A 6,424-nucleotide genomic window follows, 5' to 3' on the forward strand; every position below is an offset into this window, starting at 1 on the left:
GTTGTGCTTATCGTTCACATATAAAAGAAAAATGAGTGGTCCTAAAACAGTTCCTTGTGGCACACCGTGATTCAATATTTCACAATCAGAGAATATGCCATTAAGTTTTACCTTTTGTCTGCGGTTGGCAAGAAATGAATTTGATGTTCGTCTTGTCTCGCTTTCTTAAGATTTGCACATCTCATCAATCTATTGCACCATTTTTACTCTACCACTGAGTTTTTTGCCTTGGAGGCTATTTTTTCGTTCATACACCAATTTTTTCAATAAAAATACTTGAATTTTTGGGTTTTTCTATGTTCCTCATTTGGTAGACAATCATGCCAAAATTGTGGATGAGCGGGGTCGGAACCTTGTGTGCAATCGCACATTACCGAGTCGCCATTTTTTGTAATTTAATTTTGCCTAAAACAATTAATCCGTTATTGGGGACAGTTGAGTTCCTTTTTTCCGTTTCTAGTTCGTGAACTTTAGTGTGCGCAATTAATTGTAATATATGGGCTTTGTTTAAACTAGTGTACAGCGTCTCAATTTCAAAATCAGAACTTCACTTTCTCCGAACAAACTTTTTTTCCTCAAGCATATGTATAAAGCTTTTTTTGTGGATAGTTAGTTGTTTCTTTGTTTTGTTTACAAAACCTGAGCGTAAACGCTTTATATGTAAAGATGCTGGTACCAACAAGTATAATAGAATGAGGTATGCTTTTCCTCCTGGATAGCGTACAACTCGACCTCTGTATGGCTAAGTTTAGCGGTCTGATCCGGAGCTTTTGAAAATCAAAATGAGCTGATTCAAAACCAATTTCATAAGGCTGTAAGTCAGCAATGCAATGAATTTGATTAAGAACTGTATTTAAGAAAATGACGTATGAAATTAATGGTTTAGACTTATTTTGGCCTCGAATTAATCGTATTTCGGAGCGAAATTGGCACTGAAAGAGCAGGCCAGTATATTTGGTAAATTTCGTGTAGACATGCTCTATGTGAATTTGAAAAAAAAATCGTATGTTTATCAAGAAATACTCCTCTTAGCAGACGTGGTTCTGTTTTCTTCGCCGTTCGTCCGAAACACATGAACTTATTTTTACTGCTAAGCATAACTTGTTATCGCCGGTTCTCAATAGTGCGATTAAGAAAGTATTTTTCATCCAGGTTTCTCATTTGCTGGAATGGTAGTGTCAGCGAAATGCGTTATCTGGAACTTTTTCAGTTAAATCTTCAATTAATGTTAAAGACTGTCAAATTTATTTCGCGTAAGTGTTGCATGCTTCTGCGAAGAAGGAAGCAATCAGCGTATTTATTTTCCCTCTGAATTCGATTCGGCCTTTTGTTACCAGCAAGATTTGATTATGAATTATATCAGTTTTTTGAACAAGTAAAACAAACGTTTCCAAAATCTATTGTATTTTGCAGTATTTCGTGGATTGACGAGATAACCTGCGCATGAAAGCTGCGACCAGAACCAAAATTTTCCAATGGGAAAAGTTTGTTTGCAATAAAATTTATCAACAGTTTGCTCAAAATTTTAGTCAAGTCCTTGAGACGATAAGATGATTGGCCAATAGTTCTGAGGGTCATTAATTAGTATTTTTATCCGCTGGTTGTTGTTGTAGCCGTGAGGAAGTGAGGACTAAATCCCGGTTTGTAGACCGCGAAACATGGCTGCTGCAACTGGTTTATCCAAAAGTGACCGAAGATCTAGCGTGGTAGGCTTCCTTGGGCATTTGAAAAGATGTTCTGTATTATGAGGCGAGGAACCGCAGTCCGGGCAGGCATCCGTAGTGTCGACTTTGATTCTTCTGAGGTAGCTTCTCAGGTGCCTGGAGTACCTGCTACGTAGCTGTGCCAACGTCGATCTCGTTCCTCTGGGTATGTTCGCTTCTTCCGTTGAAACCTCTGGAGGCGGGGCTGATAGGGCTTTATTCGGCAGGTACTCTTCGATGGTGCTTCTCGCTGCCCCATTTCTTGTCTTCTAGATTAACAAGTTCCGTCACTTATTTGTCAAAGCACATCTTGAGCGTGGGTTTTTTTAGAGTTTTGGCTGGTTGCTGTTTCTAATGCATCGGGTTTTTCGGGTGTTCTATCTTGTATGACTGTAGAAGAAACTGCTGTGAGAGGAGGTTGTTATGATTTTTCACCGGGATGATTTTGATTTCCCTGCGTAGTTCGTTATCTTCACATGGCCGGTTATGGTCCTGAGCGTTGAATTTCGATTACTTGAAGTTTATTCCAGTTTGTATCAGTCAGTGCTGGCGTCGGCACTGGGCCGCGAGACTGGACGTCCGATTGCTTGGTACGTGGTGGTGAGAAGTTCTTTGATTTTCCCACGTGATGCCGCCGGTACTGATAGCACTCTATTCTTCTCACACAGTTTCTGGCGAGTTATCGTGTCATAATCTTTGAATGTGTGCATTGAGTCGAATGTCACGCCAAGAATCTGTACCAACCGAGTTTTTCTCGGTTGGTACTTTGGTTCCTTCTATTTTGATGGGCAGTTGCATAGCGACCTCTTTTGTGCTTGTGGTGAAGAGTGTCGCTGACGACTTCACCGGTGTAAGTTCCAGACTATTCTCCTGAAGCCAATTCTGTAGCTGCTGCAAGTAGTTGTTGAGAGAGCCGCATATCGCGAGTACGTTGGGTCGATAAGCATATACCGTGCAATCGTCAGCGTATGTAGTGATCTTTACCTGTTCTGTTGGGGTTGGGAGACGTGCCATGTAAGCATTAAACAGAATTGGTGAGAGCTCCCTGCGGCACACAGGATCTAACTTTCCTGTAAGTAGAAGACACGTTGCGGAAGTCTGTGTATGTCTGTCTTCCTTTGAGATACGCACCAAGCCATCGTTTCATCGGCGGTAGTGTTGATTGGCATATCGTCTCAAGGATGATACTGATGTTCACTTTATCGAATGACAGTTTTCAAGCAAGTTGGGTGAAGTTATTCGTGCAAACTGTCATCAATTTTTTTAAAGTAAATTTTGACTACTGACGCTGAGCCTTTCAAAAGCTTGCCGCGTTCTTATGTCTGTTACATTGAGCATAAATGTTTTCTTCCAGAGACGAAGGAAGCAATCAGCGTAATCACTTTGCCCTTAAGCATTGTTCGTCCTCCTGTTACCAGCAAGATTTCTTGATAATTATATCAAAATGGTTTAGAAAATCAGTCAGAGTGACACCATTATTCCCAAAATCTGTTATTAATAGCCGCACAGCGATAGCTGGGGCTATTATTGGCCTTCTTGGCTTTTTACAATTCAAAGAATTTGAATTGTATTGGCGTGCTGTCTTTTAAAATCTGTTCACACATTTTCATGATTTTTGAAGTCAAATTGGAGTAGTGATTTTGGTCACGCCGAAACAGGAAGTGGAGCAAAAAAGCTAGTGGTTTTGTGGCGTGAAATTTTCGCTCTAATTATGAGTTAGAGAGAGAAACAGGCGTTTGAACAAAAATTCGCTTTCTCACTAGTGGTTTTTTGTTCACATGCGGCAATTCACTTTGATTTTTACTGTTTTTTTCGATTTGTTGGATCGGATTTCTTTGTAAATGGTTTTCCCAATCCATTCATAGTTCGTTCTAGACATAGTTTTTTGTTTTAACCAAATTTTCATTTCGTTAGTTGTTTTTACTAACATATGGGAGTTTCCTTTTGATTTTTAATGTTTTTTCGATTTTTTTTTATCCGGTTTTTTCTAAATGGTGCTCACATTTCACGCATAGTCCGTCTAGGTCTAGTTTTTGTTCTGATTAGTCAATGAAAATTTGTTGAATTGTACGTTAGGACTTGCCCTGCTATGTTTTTTATTTCGTCAAGATTTTTGTTACGATCATATGACGTCACAACCTCTTCAAATCTGCTTTTTGTTAATTCGTTCACGCAATTTCAACTGAAGTGCGTGAGTGACGTCATTTTTCGCTCTTAGTGGAGCAAGTTTTTTTTCATTCGCGTAATTAAATTTTTGGTCACATTGACTTTTATTTATTTCAATTCAAAGAGATATGGTCAAGTGAATGCGTGTCACTCTAAATGAATGTTTTTTGAGAGCAGCTAATAGAGGCACCATTAACATACAGATTTGTAATCAAAATATAACATCTCAGCCTTCAATGAAAAGACTAATTTTCTTTGGCCTGTCTTTTTTACTGTTTTTTTGAGACTACAGGTCTATAAAGCTATTTCGGCTATTTTCTGGCAATCTTCCAGCTATGTTCTTGCATTATTTCTCTTGATGGCATAACTTGAGCGTGGAAAGCTTTAACTGGAGCCCAAATTGTAGGTCGATATTTATTGTCTTTCAGTTTCAAAAAATTTCAGTGGTGCTCACAGAAGATAAGGAAAGATATGTTTGTTGGTCTTGACTTTCTTTGTGGGTTATTGCACCGATTGACGTGCAGCAGTCTTTCTCGTACGACTTAAACTCCTGAAGGCTTCATCAGTTTTAGTTTGTTTTCTAAAAAATTGGGTTTGTCGAGTTTCGTTCTGTAATAACTTGCGAGTGATATTGCTAGTCGTGGAGGTTAGATTGATGATGGAATGGAAGGACTTGTTCACTACTAGGAAATGACAATTAGTTCAGTGCGAACCATCTATTGTAATTACACTGTTTATAGCTCTAAGGAAATTTGGAACAATTTAGAATATTCTCTCTCGTTTGAGCGATTTGACGTTTCAAGTGTAATTCAAAGTTAGCTGCAATTGGTTACCAGGAAACTATACAAGATGAAGCAGACCAGAATTAAAATTGCCGCTCCTGGCATTTGAGAACAATTGCTACTTATAGTCAGTTAGCTTTTCAACATGGTAGTGTGCCATGGAAACCCAACTTGAAGGTAACGACGCAACACGCATAATGCTTGTCTATACCACCACAGTCGTAGCCTTGGCAAATGGACCAAGGTAGAAAACAGTCGCCCCTGTTGTCCTCCCTGCATCAGTGACAATGATGGTATGTACATGTCACTTTGATGGTACGTACATAATTTAATGGACGATTTCACGGTCTAAATATATTGAACAAAATTGGGAACATTCCCTACAGATTGAACGCCATTTCGCAACACACAAGGAAGTTTACCATAGTTGCCATTTATTACATTCACTGACAGATAACGACCCCACGCGACGTGGGTACTAAAGTTGTCTGTTTTTGATTGAGGGGCAAATTGAAAAGGGAAACCCTTTCAACCTTGGGCATGCATACAGCAACGGAAAAGAACAAACGTGAGGGAGGCCTCGCAGAAACGATTCTGTGATTTTGATTTCTAGTGCGGTCATCTAGCCGGAATAACACTTCTTTAAATACAGCTTATTCCTCCAACTCCATGAATTGCAACCTTTGCTCACCTGCCCCAAAAGCATTAGGTTTGCGAGGCTTGTAACTGCTGTGGATTTCTGTAAAGACAGCATTGGAAAACCAGTTGTCTAATTTATGCGAAGTTTTGCAACCGCTTTGAAGTTCATCTCTCATTATAATTTGTCATCAAAGCTATGTTTTTACACTAGTTTTTACACTAGCTAATGTTTTAAGGCCAGAGTTCAGATATCGGGGAACGTCTCTGCAAATGTTCCCTTGCGTTGCAACATTCATGGGACTACTACAATCACAGCTGTTCTAGTTCCAAATGTTTAAGCGGTAGCGAAGGTCAAAGTTCATATTTAAAACGAGCAGATATTGGCATATTGATGCCCATTTGAATTCTAAAATTGGATTGCGTTTCAGACAACATTGCTCAATTGCGTTTCCCGTTGTTTTTTTAAAATTCGCTCATTTCAACCTAACGGGACAGTCTATAGGTATAGTTAGTCCCATGAAGCTGCAGCGCAAGCGAACGTTCGGCAAACTCACAACGCTGATGTCTGCATGTTCTATAGTCAGTCCCATAAAGTTGCAACGCCAACACTATCGAACGTTTCAAAGGTCAAAGTTCAAATTTGAAAAATGCGGATCTAGCAAAACACTGACCATTTGCATGCCACGAGCTTTTCGAACGTTCCCTTGCGTTGCAACTTTATGGGACTTACTATAAATGTGAACTTCGCCTTGAAACGTTTGACAGCGTTGCTGCAACTTGATGTCCATAAAAAAAGTTACAACGTAATTAAACGTCAAAAAACTTCCGACATGCAAATGAAGTGCTAATCTCTAATCTTTTGAATTAGTATCGTCTGTCCCAGAAATTCGTGAACGTTCGAAAAACGCCGAAAACGTGCAATTGAGCAGCAATGTGCTCATTTCAATGTCAACTTTTTCTCCATTAAGCTTTCATTTATCAATTTTTTCTGCATCTCCAAATTTGAGAGATGCAGAAAAAATGCATCTCGACCTTAGAATTCTAACCTGTGGCTTTTGAAACGTTCGCTTATTTCAACTTTATGGGACACGCTATACTTTGAAACGGTTCGATTGCTCTGCGACTTTATGGGAC

The sequence above is a fragment of the Convolutriloba macropyga genome, chromosome 6, assembly GCF_964194025.1.
Source record: "Convolutriloba macropyga chromosome 6, txConMacr16.3, whole genome shotgun sequence".
NCBI classification, from domain to species: domain Eukaryota; kingdom Metazoa; phylum Xenacoelomorpha; order Acoela; family Convolutidae; genus Convolutriloba; species Convolutriloba macropyga.